Genomic DNA, 19026 nt, shown 5'->3' with positions numbered 1-19026 from the left:
TCTATCCCCCTAGCTTTCCAGCATTCCCTTTTTGCGAGGGCAGAGAGTTAAGTATTGCATATACTACACATAAAAATACTAGGTGTAATTTTACTCCGTGTTAACATTATTGCCATTGCCACTGTCAACAGTGAAATTAATTTAAAAACAGGTTCATTTCCAAAGAATGTCTTTTTACATATATGTAATATGATTATTCAAATATTTCACCAACATATTAACTTTCTTACTCCCTGTATTCTTGCCCCAAGACAAAAGCTTAACTTTCTCCAGAAACCTCCGCCCCCCCCCCACCCCGCCCCCGACCCCGGGTGAATTATTCGCTTTTGATTTGCTAACAGAACTGCATTTGTCTCCCAAATGTCTTAATCGTCTCGGAAATCTTGAATAAAATAAAGTAACAACAAATCTTCCGTCATTTCATCTAACACACTCCTGTGTTTTTAAAAGCTGTCAAGTCCCAAAGATAGCTTAAAAAAAAAAAAAAGAATTCCCTTTAGGTGGACGTTAGAGAAAGGCCCTTTCAAAAAACCAACAGCGAAAGAAAAAAAAAAAAAATCCCCATAACCTAGCCAAAGGGTCCGAATGTGACTTTCTCGCGAAGCAGCACACGATGTTGGACAGCAAAGCTGTTACTTGGCAAGGTGGAACTCGGCCGAAAGCGGCTCCAAAGTCGCGTGGCCGGTGCCAGGAATTCAGATTTTGGCAACCCCACCTTCTGCGTCCCTGATACCGACGGACAGACACACGGAGGGAGGGGAAAGAGGAGAAGAGCGCGAGGAAAGGAGGGCCGACAGCCGGCAGAGAGACCCACCGAAGGCCGGACGACCCACCCCGGAGACGCGTCCAGACCGCACCGTTGCACAGGAGGAACAAGGAAATCGGCAGTCCCGGCAACGTAGATAAGCACAGGGCTCCGCGAGACAGCGGGCAAGTAGGAAAAGAAGGCTGGGGGGCGGGGGGCGCCCCGGAGAAGGGGTGCCAAGGCAGGAAACTGTCCCAAGTAACAAACTATGCATATCGCCAAGACTTTTTTTTTTTTTAGTTCTCTTACCTTAAGATTTCTATGGCCTCAACTCAGCAATAAAAGGCAATCACAGAAGAATTAAAACAAACAAAATAATCAGCAGCCCCCAGCTTTCCTGCACGAAAATCCTTTCATACGATCCCGAGCCACATTTCGAGATGTTTAAAAAAAAAAAAAGCCTCGAGTCTCGATTTCCGAATGGTCTTTGATAACTTTGTCCGTCTCTAGGATCTGTTCGCCAGGACCACGCGTTTCAGATTTATTGTCCGCCAACAGTGTATTTTTAAGACCAGAAATGAAGTCTCCGCTTGTCTGGGTGACCCGGGTTTGGTGTGTTTTGGCTTTTTTCCCCCTTCCTAAATGAGCTCCGAGCTATTCCTTCTGGTTCACATCACCTCCCTCTTTTCTCACTTTCTCTTGCTCTTATCAGCCCGATGTGTAATGAAAGTTATCTGAAACCCACTAAAACTTCTTCCACTTCTCTCTCCCGGTCCAAAGGGGGGTGGGGGGGGGGGGAGATACAGGCAGGAGGAGGAGAGTTTGAAAAGGTGGGGGGCCTGGGGAGGCGAGGGGAGCTCTAGCCCCCTTTCTGATCCTCCGCTGCGCCTTTCCTGGTCGTAGACCCTCACGGGATCGTCCCCTTTCGCAACTCCTAGCTCAGCCGCCGGGTTTCTATTTCATGAACTGTCTCTTTAAAGAGGATCTGCTCGGCCATCCAGAAAGAACCCGGGGAGAGGGAGAAAGGGAGCTATCTCCCGCCGCCCCAGAGTGATCGGAAGCCAGACGGGCTCCTCTTTCAGTAAATTTTTAAAGTGACAGCAGCCTCCTCTGGCGGGAGAGGTCACAAAAAGGTCGCTAAGACTCAGTCCTATAGGGTCAGACTGATTACGGATGCACCATCCCCCTTAAACATGTAGATTTCTCCGGGTAAACAACCAATGGGGAGATCTCGCCAGGCAGGATTTCTTTCCCCAGGGAAATATCCTCTGTTTAGGTGTCCTGAAAGCACAAGTGTGTGTGTGCGTGTGCGTATGTGTGTGTGTGTGTGTGTGTGTGTGTGTATTGGGGGATGGGAGTGATGGGGTGGAAAAGTGTTTTCGGGGTGTGAGGGTGTGTGCTCCGAGAATGGGGGTGGGGCGCTGGAGGGGGTGAAGACGTTTAGAGTAAAGAGACTGTGGCTCATGCTAAATATCATTAGTTTAGATTTTCTCAGGAAACAGTAGCCTAAAAAGTTGGAAAAGACGGTTCCAGTTTTTTGCTAAGTATTTATTATTATCATTGAAATTCGTACTCTATTCTCTCCATTACAGGTCAGCAGAAGAATATGCTACTTTTGAAATCATATTTTTCTTAGAAGGATTTTAAAAATCCGAAACATTATTTGCATATAACCTCCCCAGATAGCCTATTATGGGCCGAGAGAGGTTGACAATTGTTTCGTGAGTTTTTGTCATATTCTTTAATACATTAACTAAAACATCATGAACGCCCCAAAGTGGAATTAAGGAATTTTGATAACTCAGATTATTTTTTAACTTTTAACCTCATGCGTGTTTTTTGAGGGGACAACTAATACCCGGTGATTAATGATTTTCTAATATATATGTTCTGTTTTTATCAACACATTCCAGAAACAACACTGGAAGAAAGACTATAGGGAATGCATGGCAAAATAAAAGTGTCTATGGATTTACTTTAGCCAAGCTTAGACATTTTAGTGAAATCCACCGGTTAAATGAAAATAAACGCTTTTTAAAATCACAAACTCCATTCATAAAAACAAATGGGCAAAATCCAACTTAGCTCAACAATGTAAAGTTAAGCAAAGTAAGCGAGTAAAAGGGACACTTGAGGGGGCGGGGTGAAGAGAGAGGATGGAAAGCGCATTTATGTTCCACTTCATCTGCACACGGAGAGACGGTACAAGTCCCTTTTTGTTTTCTCTAAGTGCAAATAGACGTGTAAATCTAGTCGATCTATATTTCCCCAAAATGCTGATTTAAAAACAAAAATAGTAACAAAAGGGAGGGATGTGGGGAGGAGGAGAAAATGACAAGAGGTGGTGACTAATTCGTTTCGGTGGCCTGTTATCTGTGACATTGAACTGTTATTTCAGATAATGGCCATTGTTTGAGGGAAAATCGCACAGCAGTGGTAGGTAGGACAGGAAAAATCCTTTGTAAATAACCTAAAACCCGGTCAGATATTCCCATAGAGTTCGGCGCTTGAGAACCTTTAAGAGCTCCCGGTTTGCTGCCATTGATTTCCTGCCCTTCCTCAACTTGCCCATTGTAGGAGCCTTTTTTTTTTTTTTTTTTTTAATTTAGCCATAAATTGGACCGGCTCGAGCTATGAGCTGTTCTATTTTCTTCCTGTCAGGATGAGGGATTTGTTTTATGATGCATTGTGTATTAAATACAAGTAATCTGGGGGAACCGATTGCTTCAGACAGTGCGGCCTGATCAGGGGGTCTGAGAGAGCTCAACGCCCCAGTCCCCCGCCCTAGCCTCTGGCCCCCGCCCCCTTGCCCTTTACAAAGCTGCTCTGAAAAGGAGGAAATGATGGTGGATAAACAAAAGTTCGTATGGAATCAGTGGCAGCTCCTGGCTAAATTAGGATTTCGTGGAAAGGGCCTCCGAGTTTTTCCCCTTATATTGGGTTCGGGTGGGGGAGGCGGGGCGACTTTCAAGGTCTGGGTACTTGCAGATGTGTCATCAAGCCGGTAGATGGCGTTGTGACCCGGATTAAGTTGCGGCATCTGCGGCCTCCAGCCACCCAGGTGAACCGGCTGCCGACGGCCGGGCGCGGGCAGCTGGGCTCTGCCCTCCGCCCCGCGCGCGATCCCATGCCTTCCGGAGCCTCAAGCCTGTACCGGTGCACCCTGCAGCCCAGACCGGCAGACACCAGCTTGAGCTAAGGCTATTTCTGTGCATCAAATTCGCTTCCCCAGACAAAGCCAAAAGAGTTAACACTTTCTCTCTGAGTCCTTGAAAGATTGATCTAGAGAGGCGATTATTTAGCCTCATCATTATTATTTTATTAATATCATCATCAGTCTTGTTCTCCACTGAATAACTTGTGAGAAAGACTGAAAGGCCTGGGCAAACATCAAATCTCAATTTTACTTCTCTCTCTCCTTCCCCCACCCACCCCTCCCCTCTTTGATTATAATACCTTCACGGAAAGGCAATCACCTCGCTTTTTCCTGACGACCCAACTTGAAGTTTAAAAATGGGGTCCTGAAATGTGAGAGTAGCTAGAAGAGCCTTAATTATCATGAAAGGAGCCTCTGGCTATTTTAGTAATAACCCTTTAGGAGAAGACCCCGACCTGCCTCTCCTGATCAGAAGTGACATGGAGAGAGAGGAGCCGGAGGGCCGGGAGGAAAAGGTTTTTGCAGGGGGGCTTGCTTTTCTTCCGTGTTAACTCGCTCTCCATCAGGAGGTTTCTAAAACAATAAATAAATATAAGGAGACAAATACCACCACCAATTTCCTTTATTCCTTGGGATTTCTGGTGAAATCTGTTTACAGTAGTTCCCAGTTACAAATTAATCTGCAAAAGCTGCTGTCTGCTCAGCAGTAATCAGTAACATGCCGGTTCTGCAGTGTTTAGCGTTGCCCTTGAAATGGGCTATTAAAAATAATGGTTTTACTATAATCTCAAACCAGCTTTAATTTGCAAACATGTATCAGCACAGATGATCTAAATATTAAGGGGACAGAATAGAACATACAACAAATGTACAGCTTAAAAGCACGGAGTGATTTGTCACACATAGAGTGACTTGTCGGCAATGCTTTTTAAAAAAGAACCATATTTTCAGAACATTTTCCCAAAAAGACCGATTGATTTTTCTGCCCTGTTCTGTTAATTGTTGTTTACTAGGAAAAAGGCATTGGAAGATAGGAGGTTGGAGTGTGACTTGATAGATTTCTGGGAGCTGCAAAGATCCACCTTTGGCTGATGGAAGGGTTGGGGTGGGAGAGGTTAGTGTGTTTTCTTCTTGGTCTGAAAAGGGCATAAACCCTCCTCAGGCCCCTTCCTTCCTCCCCCCATCTGCATGGACTGCAGAATCTTGAAAAGACTCAAAGATTTCCAATAAGGCCACTGGCTCTGCCTTCATTGTGTAACTGTTTATTTAAAATAAGTCAATATATTAGTTAAAGCAGTAAGAAGTTAGTGCTCCAGTATTCAAGTGATTCCCACAAGACTGTAAGCTGATGCCTCTTTTAAGCCTTAAACTTCATGGTTGTCCCAGAAGTAAAAGTTCTGCTAATGGAGACCCTATGGGCATGGTACATTCCAGCACATCATTAAAGGAAAGAAAAGCAGTCCAGCCAAAGCCAGATGAAATGACTGCACTGTCCACTTTTAATAGGCTTCCTGTGGACAAACAGCCCTGTAACACTCTGCAGAGGACAATATTTAAAAACAAGACAACTTGCTGGCAGTTTTCAATACCATAAAGTTAATAAAGTATGTTCCCATTCACCCTGACATTATGTTTTTAGTTTATAGAGGAAGGCACTTTATAACCTCAGCCTAAGTAGAGTTCCCTTAATTCTGCAGTTTTGGCTTTCTTGAGGAGGCTAAATATACACTGAACTCCAAGCCTGACATTTTTGTTTTAACACTGTTTTTTTTTCTTTTTTCTTTCTTTATTTTTTTTTTCTTTTTTAAGCTTTTCAAGAACATACAAGTGCATTTTTACATTGCTCAAGTGCAGTTTCATTCATGGAAATCCTGTTAAATCCTGCTGCATACAGTTCACATCAAGAAGCATGAAATAATCTGAGAAATTGACATTTGGCTGAACAATAACTGCTTGCTAATTAAATTAGCTTCATGTATGGATATTGATGTGTGTTTAAAAAGAAAATCAATGCTTCCTTTTCCATGTCAGAATAGGATTTTGTAAAATCTTACTAACTTAACTGAGACAAAGATAAGAAAAAAAATACAAGTGCATCTTTAGGACCCAAGAGACTTCCCACCGATTTACATATAAATATTTCTCCCAATACATAAGCTCCAATTTGCCTCTCCTCTTTCCTTGCCCCAAATTCTTGACCACCGACAATTTTTTCTGTCAAATCTTTTCATTTAATAGGTAAACCTTGTAATGAAACATGTTTAGACAAGACAAACTAGATTGGAAAGCCGTGGAATCAAAGAGAATATTTTGTTTAATTTTAATTTATACGTTTTAATCAGAGTAGTCCACAAGCTTGACTCCCTAAATCTGAAAGTGGGTTCTGTGATGGTGGGTAGGTCGACCCAGCAAAAGAGTGGTGCACAGTAAGAGTTTACAAACAAAAAGAGCTCTGAATGTCTGAATGTCGGATCACCAACATACATTATCACCACTGCTCAGGAGAGAGATTTCTAGTTCCTTTTGATGAACTTTGTCTGATTTTTTTCTTTTTAATCTATACGGGTAGGGGAACTGTTTTTTAAAAAAGGAAAGAAAGAAAAGAAAAGAGGAAATTAAAGGTAAAAAAAATGTAAATAAAAAATTTCCCTTGGTCTGGAAATGGGCCCGACTGAAAGCATGTTAATCTCCACCTCAGTAATTTGGTTCTCCAGGAGAAGACAGAAGCCCTGCTGCTGTGCCCTGCACTTCATAAATCACATCTTTATGTGGACAAGGTCAGGGCACCTAACAGCTCAGACATGGGCCTTTGCAGTGGCTCAAGGATTCAGGCATGTTTACTCTCCCGCCCGGCTCTCTGAGGAGTAGTCCAGCACGCTTCTAATTACTTTTGATTATTTTCATTTGCTAGGGTCAGTCTGGCTTGCCAGGACTGCTGGAGGGTTGATTTCCTACAAATCTCCATGTCTTTGTCAGACGGCCCTGTGTGCGTTCAGAATTAGCACCCCGTTATTGTCCTTCCAGCATGGGATCCCAGATACTGTGATAGAAAAGTTTTCAGAGTGAATCATTACCTACTTCCCTTTTCATTAATTAACTACACAAACATAATAGCCTATTTGATCTTTTAAAAATGCAGATGATGCTCTTAACCATTGAGTATCTCATAAATATAGTTGGGCCAGAATAAATGTGATCTTTTCTTTGGCTTCAACTTTAAATATATTTAGTAATGACTAGCAGCTCTTCAGAAACTAAGATGAAATACTTTGCTGAGACAACAGCTCTAGGGAATAAATTATTACACTCAGAGATTTATTTCTGAAACTCCAATTAAGGTTGCCATTTTTAAATATTTTTTGTTGCTCTGTTTTGATGTATTTCAGTCCTAAGCTATTATGCTGAGTGGTTATTTTGTGGCAAAAGCACAACAACAACAAAAAATTTATACCAAGTTTAAATGAAAACACTTTGATAAAATAAAAACTTTCATAAAGTATGTTGAAGTAAAATTCTGATAGAGAAAAAGAGATACAATATCATTATTATTCTCTTTCTTATTCCCCCAAAGTTGAGCCATTTAATGCAATGAGGCATATACATTAAAAGATACATTCAAGAAAAAAATGATGAGTAAATATATTCATAAAACTGAGAAATGAATATTCATAGTAAAACATAACACATCAATCTGGTTGTTCAGATAATAAGCATTTTTAGATCACTGAACAAAAATTACTATCTTGATTATAATTAGTCTCAAAAAGCCAAATCCCTCATTCCTCCTAACTTTAGACCAAAGAATTAAGGTACTAAATTAAGGCTTTTGGGATTAACCTCAACCATTAGGCATTCATGTTTTATTATTTTATCAATTTAAATTAAGTCAATCTTTCAAGATAGCATTTAGCACATTATGTAATAAATCCAGGGTCAGCTTCTTTCCTGAGGCTCTAGAAACACCATTCAGAGTGTTTTTAGACCCTTAATACTGTGGAAAAAGTGAGCTGGAAGACCTTTCTCTGCTCCCGTTTCTTCTCCTAGCTGTGTGTCTTTGGGCAAGTCACTTAACCTTTGAGTTGGTTTCTATGAAAGTTTCATAGTATCAGCCTACTAAGAGTGTTGGGAAAATAAATTGGGTAATATGAGTGCGAGCTGCTCTGAGTTCATGGGAACAGGTCAAAACACTGAGTTTCACAGTTTTCATGTTTGTGTAATGGGTTAGACTAGATTTACATCCACATACAATGAGGAAGATGGTCTGGCTGTACTTTAAGGAACAGAAAACTGTAAGTATTTTTCTATCCTCTTTCTTCCATTCCAATGTCAGTTGCCCTAATCCTTACCCTGACCTATGGAGAGAAGAATTTTAAGAAAAATGTTTTTTTTCTCTCAAGCTGTGCTACCCCCAAAGATGTCCGTCTCTGTCTGGCTTGCAGCTGGGTTTCCTCTGTCCCACCCACTGTGTTCTCTGCCAATCAGTAAGAAGGAGAATTCAGAGACAGTGGTGAAATATCATTGAGAACCAAGAGCTCTAAAAACTGGGGTAGAAGGCCAGGTATGTGCCTGCGCGCACACACACATACACACACCAAGACTATTTTTCGGTCAGTATTTGTTATTCAGGCCAGGGAATGTATTCTCTACGGTGTCCTATTGGGGAACTTTAAGTGCCAGGAGGGCAAGAATTGTGTTTCTCTTATTTGTCTCTGTTGCCCAGAGCCTAACATAATGCCTCTGCCTCTAACATAATATCATCAAGATTGCCAGGAGAAATATCAAGAACTTCAGATAGCAGATGACACCACCCTTATGGCAGAAAGTGAAGAAGAACTCAAGAGCCTCTTGATGAAAGTGAAAGAGAAGAGTGAAAAAGCTGACTTAAAACTCAACATTCAGAAAACTAAGATCAGGGCATACAGTCCCATCACTTCATGGCAAATAGATGGGGAAACAATGGAAATAGTGACAGGCTTTATTTTTTGGGGTTCCAAAATCACTGTAGATGGTGACTGCAGCCATGAAATTAAAAGACACTTGCTCCTTGGAAGAAAAGTTATGACCAACCTAGACAGCATAATAAAAAGCAGAGACATTACTTTGCCAGTAAAGGTCCATCTAGTCAAAGCTATGATTTTTCCAGTAGTCATGTATGGATGTGAGAGTTGGACTATAAAGAAAGCTGAACGCCAAAGAATTGTGGTGTTGGAGAAGACTCTTGAGAGTCCCTTGGACTGCAAGGAGATCCAACCAGTCCATCCTAAAGGAAATCAGTCCTGAATATTCACTGGAAGGACTGATGCTAAAGCTGAAACTCCAATAGTTTGGCCACCTGATGCAAAGAAGCAACTCATGAGAAAAGACCCTGATGGTGGGAAAGATTGAAGGCAGGAGTGTAGGGCACAACAGAGGATGAGATGGTTGGATGGCACCACCGACAGGATGGACAAGAGTTTGAGTAGGCTCCAGGAGTTGGTGATGGACAGGGAGGCCTGGCGTGCTGCAGTACATGGGGTCTCAAAGAGTAGGATGCAACTAAGCGACCAAATTGAACTGAACTAAGCGACCAAATTGAACTGAACTAACATAATGCCAGACACACAGTAGATATTCAGTAGCTGTTTGTTGACAAAATGTATCGGGTCCTTGATTTTCATTCCTATGTAGTTTGGATGCTTAGCGTGGATGCTTGTTACCTCCTAGTCTGAATTATCACAATGACTTCCCATTCTAACCATCACTCACCCACCCATCAGTTTATGTTCAACATTGTTAATTTTTCCAAGCATCAGCTATTATTCATTCCTCTGCTCAAAATTTTTCAGTGGGTTTCAGTTGTCTCACAATTCAGTATAAACTCATTCTATTTTTTGAAAATGAAATGGGGTAATATATATAAATTACTTAGAGTCATGCATAGCACATAGCATATGATCAATGATCAATAGCTGTTATTATTACTGGTATTACTAATGTAATTGTAATTATAATCATTAATGTTCCTTAGACTATAATTTGTTTTACCTTCATTATCTTGGATGAAATCTTATCTATACTTCAAAGTCACCTCTTTTTCTGTGCCCACCAATCCCTAACAACCAGGTTTGACCTTTTTATCTTTCATCCCTAATTATCTGTGCTTCTCAGGGCTTTCCAGGTAATAGTAGTGGTAAAGAATCCACCTGCCAATTCAGGAGACCCAAGAGACTTGGGATCAATCCCTGGGTTGGGAAGATCCCTTGAGGGAGGAACTGGCAACCCATTCCAGTATTCTTGCTTGGAAAACTCCATGGACATAGGATCCTGGCGGGCTATAGTCCATGAGGCCACACAGAGTCAGACACTACTGAGCGACTGAACATACACACACACACACACACACAAACACATCTGTGCTTCTCTCCTTGCTGATAGCCAGTTAGACTGTACTTAACAGTTGTATCTGTAATGCTCTTTTGTATCCATTATTAAAATCATCAGCGATCCTCCTTAAAGGGTCATTGTAAGATACTTCAGTTCAGTTCAGTCATTCAACCCTGTCCGACGCTTTGTGACCCCATGGACTGCAGCACGCCAGGCCTCCCTGTCCATCAAACTCATGTCCATCAAATGAGTGATGCCATCCAACCATCTCATTCTCTGTCGTCCCCTTCTCTTCCTGCCCTCAATCTTTCCCAGCATCAGGATCTTTTCAAATGCGTCAGTTCTTCACATCATGTGGCCAAAGTTTTGGAATTTCAGCTTGAGCATCAGTCCTTCCAGTGAATATTCAGGACTGATTTCCTTTAGGATGGACTGGTTGGATCTCCTTGCAGTCCAAGGGACTCTCAAGAGTCTTCTCCAACACCACAGTTCAAAAGCATCAATTCTTCAGCGCTCAGTTTTCTTTATAGTCCAACTCTCACATCCATACATGACCACTGGAAAAACCATAGCTTTAACCAGATGGACCTTTGTTGGCAAACTAATGTCTCTGCTTTTTAATATGCTTTCTAGGTTGGTCATAGCTTTTCCTCCAAGGAGCAAGCGTCTCTCAATTTCATGGCTGTAATCACCATCTGCAGTGATTTTGGAGCCCAAGAAAGTAGAGTCTGTCACTGTTTCCATTATTTCCCCATCTATTTGCCATGAAGAGATGGGACAGGAAGCCATGAATTCGTTTTTTGAATGTTGAGTTTTAAGCCAGATTTTTCACTCTCTTTCACTTTCATCAAGAGTCTCTTTAGTTCCTCTTTGCTTTCTAACATAAGGGTGGTGTCATCTGCAAATCTGAGGTTATTGATACTTCTCCCAGCAATCTTGATTCCAGTTTGTGCTTCCTCCAGTCCAGCATTTCACATGATGTACTATGCATATAAGCTAAATAAGCAGGGTGACGATATACAGCCTTGACGTACTCCTTTCCCAATTTGGAACCAGTCCATTGTTGCATGTCCAGTTATAACTGTTGCTTCTTGACCTGCATACAGATTTCTCAGGAGGCTGGTAAGGTGGTCTGGTATTCCCATCTCTTGAAGAATTTTCCACAGTTTGTTGTGATCCACACAGTCAAAGTCTTTGGCATGGTCAATAAAGAAGTAGATGTTTTTCTGGAACTCTCTTGTTTTTTCTATAGCCCAGCAGGTAAAGAATCTTCCTGTAATGCAAGAGACTCAGGAGACGCAGGTTTAATCTCTGAGTTGGGAAGATCCACTGGAGTAGAAAATGGCAACCCCTTCCAGTACTCTTGCCTGGAAAATCCTATGGACAGAGGAGCCTGGTGGGCTACCGTGTATAGGGTGGCAGAGAGTCAGACACAACTGATCACGGCATAGTTAGATTCTTAAGGGTGGAATCAAGATTCTTTCATATTCACATCTTGAGTACCATCTTTGCAGAACAGGCTAAACTACCTTTGAACTGTGCTGCAAGGACAGCCAAGTGTATCAGGCATTGTTATATTTAATATCTATGAAAACTGGACTGTTTACCACTGTTCCCCCATGGGAATCAATTGATACACTGGTAATTCTCCTTTAGGGAAACTAGAGATAGACATTTCCATCACAGCTGTTTCCCAGGAGTAGCACTTTGTTGCTCCCCCCACCCACCCATGTTGACGTTTCTGTACCAATTATTCAAGTTGGCCATTTATATAGGTACCAACCCTGGACAATATCTGCCATGCCTCCCTTTTTCTTACCCCCAGCGAGCAGTCACTGACTCTTAAATTGTTTCTCTAGGGCCCTCACCTTCCCACTGGGCACTGCCTTGATGGAGAACCTTATCTTTTTAGGCCTGAATTCTGTGGCATCTTTATACCAAATCTTAGTCTTCTTGAGTAACAGAGTTATGACAATGTTTTGCTTTACCTAAAAACAAAAGGTTAAAAAAAAAAAGAAAAACCACACTAATAAAAACTCTGCTGCTGCTGCTGCTAAGTCGCTTCAGTCATGTCCGACTCTGTGCGACCCTATAGACGGCAGCCCATCAGGCTCCCCCGTCCCTGGGATTCTCCAGGCAAGAATACTGGAGTGGGTTGCCATTTCCTTCCCCAATGCATGAAAGAGAAAAGTGAAAGTGAAGTTGCTCAGTCGTGTCTGACTCTTCTCGACCCCATGGACTGCAGCTCTAAGTGTTCCTAATTTGCTAGAAAATTCTCTATAAGTGGATGCCAAGTTTATCTTTCCGGGCCCATTGTCTGGTTCTTCCCTCTACTCAAATTTTGAACTCTAGTTAACAACCAGGGAGATGAGTGGAAGCTCATATAACTGTGTTCATTTATTTTACTTTATTTTACTTATCCCTGACACTCACAAATATTGAAATTAAAAAATAGATCAAGGAGAAGTCAGAGTTCTATTTATTGAGCTCATTCATAGCCCTCCAGGCCCCCTTTCTTGAAGTTCTTACAGTATTCATTATGAAAATCATTCACTGGTCAGTCTTCATATTTAGCGTCATTTGGGATATTTCTGTCATCTGCTGATCTACTTACAAAGCTGTTTGATGGCATAAAACATGCTTCACACCAGCATTTTCTCATCATGACTTGTTACCAGGTATTCCCTGAAAATGTGTTTGCTGGTCAACTGAGTCAAAGAGGCTTATTCTATGCAATACCAATGAACTCTAAGAGGCTCCCTCTTGGAGCCTCACAATGAATGTCAAATTGGTAAGTGCTGTAAGAGTCTATTAGGTTGGTGCAAACATAATTGTGGCTTTGGACTGTGAATTTTAAATCATAATAACTAGGCTCAAACACATCTTTATTAACTAAAATAGGAACTATTAAAATCAACACATTTTTGCCAACAAGAAATAAGTTTGTTTATTCCTGTAGCATAAAAATTTGTGCTTCAGGATTCAAGGAACTCTTGGAAAGCATTTTTCTTTCTCATGCTGGTTGTAGAAATGTTTTCCCTGCAAAAATTTGTTGTAAATGCTTGACAAAGTGGTAGCTGGTTGGCAAGAGGTCAAGTGAATATGGCAAATGAGGCAAAACTGCATAGCCCAATTCATTCAACTTTTGAAGCGTTGCTTGTGGAACATACTATTGGGTCTTTTCATGGAGATTTGGGCCCATTCTGTTGACCAATGCTGGCTGCAGGCATTGAATTTTTCAGTGCATCTCATCAATTTGCTGAGCATGCTTCTCAGATGTAATGGTTTCACCAGGATTCAGAAAGCTGTAGTGGATCAGACCAACAGCAGACCACCAAAACAGTAACCATTGCCTTTTTTTGGTGTAAGTTTGGCTTTGGGAAGTACTTTGGAGCTTCTTCTCAGGCCAACCACTAAGCTGGTTGTTTCCAGTTGTCATATAAAATCCACTTTTCATCACAGGTCACAATCCGACTGAGAAATGGTTTATTGTTGTTGAATAGACTAAGAGAGGACAATACTTGAAAACGACAATTTTTTTAATTTTCTGTCATGAGGCACCCACTTATTGAGCTTTTTCACCTTTCCAATTTCCTTCAAATGCTGAACAGCTGTAGAATGGGCCACCTTGAGTTCTTTGGCAATTTCTTGGGTAGTTGCAAGAGGATCAGCTTCTATAACTACTTTCAATTGATCATTGTCAACTTCCAATGGCCCACGACTGCACTCCTCATCTTTGAGGCTCTTGTCTCTTTGCAAAACTTCTTGAACAACCACTGCACTATACGTTCGTTAGCAGTTCCAGGGCCAAATGCATTATTGATGTTGCTAGTTGTCTCCACGGCTTTATGACCTATTTTGAACTAGAATAAGAAAGTCGCTCCAATTTGCTTTTTGTCTAACATCATTTCCCTAGTCTAAAATAAATACAAAATAAATAGAAAGTAATGTCATTAACAAAAAAAAAGTGAGAAATGCACATTAAAAGAATGTATAGCATAACCACATTTATTTAAGAATGCATTCCAATATCAAATAGCAAAGTTCAACAATGCAAAATCACAATTAATTTTGCACCAACTTAGTCACATATGGATGTGAGAGTTGGACTATAAAGAAAGCTGAGCACCAAAGAATTGGTGCTTTTGAACTGTCATGTTAGAGAAGACTCCTGAGAGTCCCTTGGACTGCAAGGAGATCCAACCAGTCCATCCTAAAGGAAATCAGTTCTGAATATTCATTGGAAGGACTGATGCTGAAGTTGAAACTCTAATACTTTGACCACCTGTTGCAATTAACTGACTCATTTGAAAAGACTCTGATGCTAGGAAAGATTGAAGGTGGGAGGAGAAGGGGATGACAGAGGATGAGATGGTTGGATGGACGCGATGGACATGAGTTTGAGTGAGCTCCAGGAGTTGGTGATGGACACGAAAGCCTGGCGTACTGCAGTCCATGGGGTCACAGAGAGTCAGACACAACTGAGCGACTGAACTGAACCGAAATAGATGTCTAAGAAGTCCTTCAGTAAAGAAACATATTTTGGCTTGTTTAATGGAGCATCCATAAAGATATTTAAGCACGTATGAAAGCCCCTGTCCCCTTCCATGGAACACCTAAGGGTAACAGTTTTTGAAACAAATATTTTTATTACATGCATTTCTTTCAGCAAAACTGAAACTAGTTAAAAACTGGTAAGTATTCCTCTAAATACCTTTCCATCAGTTGACTCTTATCACTCTTGACCAAAACTGTTACTGAAAAATATCCATGGATAAAGAGAAACAAAATCAAGCATCAACTTTTCATTCAACTTGAAAGCATTTGGAACGTCTATCAGCCTCTCAAAGAAATGAGGTAAGCAGTAAACTCTCATCAATCGATCCTTTGCCTGTGAACTGTTATAATTTTACTTGAGAACCTTCCAAGAATGGTATGAAAACCTTCAAAAGGAATGTGTGTAATTTCATTTCATTTTAGAATGAACCCACCCCTTTTATCCTCTTCCATTAAAAGCCCTTAGAAAGCATAGATTTTACCATGGGCATATTAACATGTACTGTTTTATATTATTTAGGCTCTTCTTAATAAGATTTGGCATTATCTAGATATGTACTTCCCTGGGAGAAAGAAAAGCAGTCATTTAATCTCAGTCCACCAATGCCTGAATTAAAGGTTTAAGAATCAAACTGGCCTTTTCTCCAGTTTTTGATATTGGATTCCTATGCTGTGACTGCCGATGGCTGTCTAACCGCTAAACTAAGTAGACATTAAATCAGATGGCATACAAAATTACAGGAATTTGATCTTTAGATAAACCACAAACCTTGATGAACTAACGTTGTTCCAGATGAATTAACTCATCATCCTGTAGAACAGAACATTTCATTGGAGCGACCGCACAGTCTTCTCTGTAAAGAGCACTAATGGTTGTGATTCATTTGTGATCTATTGAGAGTGCTCACTCCTAACCCAAGAGGCCTGTGCTAAACGAGGGGAGGGGGATGGTGAGGCAGTTCTCCCCAGAATTACTGCCCTATTTCAATGTTCTGATGGTGGGAACTAGTTATGACGTCCCAATTGCAGAATTATAGAAAAACAATCAATATGCTAAGTTCTGACCAATGATGTAGTGAGATGTTTATCTTTTCTCTATGTTGGAAATCCTAAAATTCTCTTTTATTATGTCAACAACTATAATTAGACACTTTAAAAATGAAAGTTAAAAACTCTGTAGAACCAGAAAAGTGTGAGGTGTATGATCCATTAAATGGGTGTCACATATATTTCTACATATCAAATAGTAAAATGTCAAAATATTCCAGTAATGGTTAAAATACCCAATAAAGTCTCAGTATCATTATGAAAACATGGACATGATTTCAGGTGCGGCTTTAAAAATATCTTTTGTAAATTTTGTTGAGTCAATCCTTCAACTTCAAATAAAATCCTAATATAGCCTATCTATAAACTCCAGAATTAAGTATTAGTCAACTTCCAAGATGCAGATTCTCAAAGGTATTTGTGTTTTGGTATGTAGTTCTTGACTTAGAAAGCAAATCTAGGCTTGCCAATGTAGTGCCTACAACTTAGAAGAGAGAATGCCAGAAAGGACAGGAATACTTTAGAAGAAAAGAAAAAATACACTGTGACTTGCACATAATTTCTCTTCCCATGTGATCTGGACTATCAATTTACAAATAAAACATGGACCCTGTCATAAGATGAAGAAAATCAAAGTTATGAGCCTAGGATGGCAAGGTTAAGATGACTACAGATTTTTTTTTAATGTATTCTGTGTAATATTATATTATATCTAATACAGTTTTATATTCTTCCCACTTCTGCTCTTACAAGAGTTAGTAAAGCTCTTATGTCTTCAAAAGAAAAGATGTTGGATGAATCAAATTTAAATGACTCACTAAGTGCAGATGGTGACTGCAGCCATGAAATTAAAAGATGCTTACTCCTTGGAAGGAAAGTTATGATCAATCTAGACAGCATATTAAAAAGTAGAGACATTACTTTGCCAACAAAGGTCTGTCTAGTCAAGGCTATGGTTTTTCCAGTAGTCATGTATGGATATGAGAGTTGGACTGTGAAGAAAGCTGAACACCAAAGAATTGATGCTTTTGAACTGTGGTGTTGGAGAAGACTCTTGAGAGTCCCTTGGACTGCAAGGAGATCCAACCAGTCCATTCTGAAGGAGATCAGTCCTGGGGTTTCTTTGGAAGGAATGATGCTAAAGCTGAAACTCCAGTACTTTGGCCACTTCTTGCGAAGAGTTGACTCATTGGAAAAGACTCTGATGCTGGGAGGGATTAGGGGCAGGAGGAGAAAGGGACGACAGAGGATGAGATGGCTGGATGGCATCACTGACTCGATGGACGTGAGTCTGAGTGAACTCTGGGAGTTGGTGATAGACAGGGAGGCCTGGCGTGCTACGATTCATGGGGTCTCAAAGAGTCGGACACGACTGAGTGACTGAACTGAACTGAACTGAAGTCCTTTACTATGTAACATGTTCATTTGTATTAATTCTGTGGTTTTTGTTATCTCTAAAGAAATTATCATAATAAATGTTTATTATTTCCTATACATATCTCCTTTGGGAACCAATGCTGAAATATTTCAAGAAAACCATTAAAAGCATTAAAATTTTGCTAAATTTTAATCTTGGGAAGTCTAGTGGTGTTGTAATGTAACATATACACATTCGAGTTACTAATGTTCAACTATTGTGAACAGAAAGAAGGAGAAAATGGAGGTGGAGAAGAAAAACAGAGACAGAGAGAGACTGGGAATGAATGATCCTTTATCCTGAAAAAAGCACGAGAGGGAGACATGAATCATCCATTCCCTTTGTAAGAATCAGTGTTTAAATGTCCTTTGTTCTGAGTATCTTGTTGCATTGAGTACAACTGTTAGGTTTAGAGATATTTCTTTTTCACACTGTGCCGCTCCTAAATGAAAATATACCACGCTCTTTGATGCTCAACCAAAGCCAAGGTGATCTTGTATCAACACTGGATAGTTTAAGGACTGAGGAAGAGAAGTTTTGATTACGCTTGATTTTCAATTACTTACTCACTTCAGAATCTAAGCCTTCAGTAAAATTCAAATTTGCTGATCTGGTTTAGGTTTTGAAAACTATTCCATAGCCATGACAAGATAAAAAATTAAGATAAAGTATCCTCCAGTCAAAGAACTTATGGATGAAAAACCAACACTTCTCTAATTGTTCTCTGTTCCCATATTGTTTAATATGGTTCAGGTGATGTCCTGTCTCATGTCCTCACATGGCCCAGCTGTCAAATCATTATACCTAGGATGTGGTGACAATGCTATTATCTGTTTGTTTTATCATTTGTTTTCACAAATGTACCACCTCTTGTGGCCTTTAGAGGGGAAGGTGATGGGCTGAATGTGGTTAGCTGCCTATAATGAAGTAAGATCTTCTCAGGGCTCAGTGGACCATAGGTTTCCTCTCTGCAAGAATGAAATCACCTGGTCTCATGAGCAACCAGTCTCTCCCCAGTTTTCTGCTAAGTTGTAGCCCTCTGGTGTTGGAATGGAGAAGGCAATGGCACCCCACTCCAGTACTCTTGCCTAGAAAATCCCATGGACGGAGGAGCCTGGTGGGCTGCAGTCCATGGGGTCGCTGAGGGTCAGACACGACTGAGTGGCTTCACTTTCACTTTTCACTTTCATGCATTGGAGAAGGAAATGGCAACCCACTCCAGTGTTCTTGCCTGGAGAATCCCAGGGATGGGGGAGCCTGGTGGGCTGCCATCTATGGGGTCACAAAGAGTCGGACACGACTGAAGCAACTTAGCAGCAGCAGCAGCAGGTGTTGGAACCCTGGACAGAGTCTACTGCTAGTTATATGATACTGAGACACTTGCTCAAACTTCTTGAATTTCTCTCTTAATATCTTTAAAAGTATGTTAATAGCACCTATTGGAGACAGAAATGGCAACCCAGTCCAGTATTCTTGCCTGGAAAATCCCATGGACAGAGGAATCTGGTGGGCTATAGTCCATGGGGTCAAAAAGAGTCAGACATGACTTAGTGACTAAGTACAATGGCACCTATATCATAGGAGGTTATTATAATTAAATAATGGAGATAGATATATAGAGACATGTGTTTGTATATATATATCACTTATATATCATATATATATATATATATATATATATAATCACCTGCATTTCCTGTGTCTCCTGCATTGCAGGCAGAATCTTTACCAGTTGAGCAT

At 40.7% G+C, this 19026-nt stretch overlaps 1 protein-coding gene across 13 annotated transcripts in view; it reads right to left on the bottom strand.

Moving 5' to 3' along the window:
* Positions 1-19026, bottom strand: part of MECOM (MDS1 and EVI1 complex locus) — a 627611-nt gene that overhangs the window by 67432 nt on the left and 541153 nt on the right. For 2 of the 13 annotated variants that reach the window (XM_027541687.1, XM_027541732.1), the window contains exon 1: positions 1055-1821. The exons of 6 other annotated variants lie outside the window; for them this stretch is intronic. The gene's annotated coding sequence lies outside the window, so the exon portion shown is untranslated. Of the gene's footprint in view, positions 1-568; positions 763-814; positions 970-1054; positions 1824-19026 lie in introns of those variants that run through there. 5 more of the 13 variants (XM_027541715.1, XM_027541724.1, XM_027541743.1 and 2 more) reach the window with 5 other exon arrangements.

Source organism: Bos indicus x Bos taurus, chromosome 1 (genome assembly GCF_003369695.1).
Source record: "Bos indicus x Bos taurus breed Angus x Brahman F1 hybrid chromosome 1, Bos_hybrid_MaternalHap_v2.0, whole genome shotgun sequence".
NCBI classification, from domain to species: Eukaryota; Metazoa; Chordata; class Mammalia; order Artiodactyla; family Bovidae; genus Bos; species Bos indicus x Bos taurus.
This window is presented reverse-complemented; position numbering and strand designations above follow the sequence as displayed.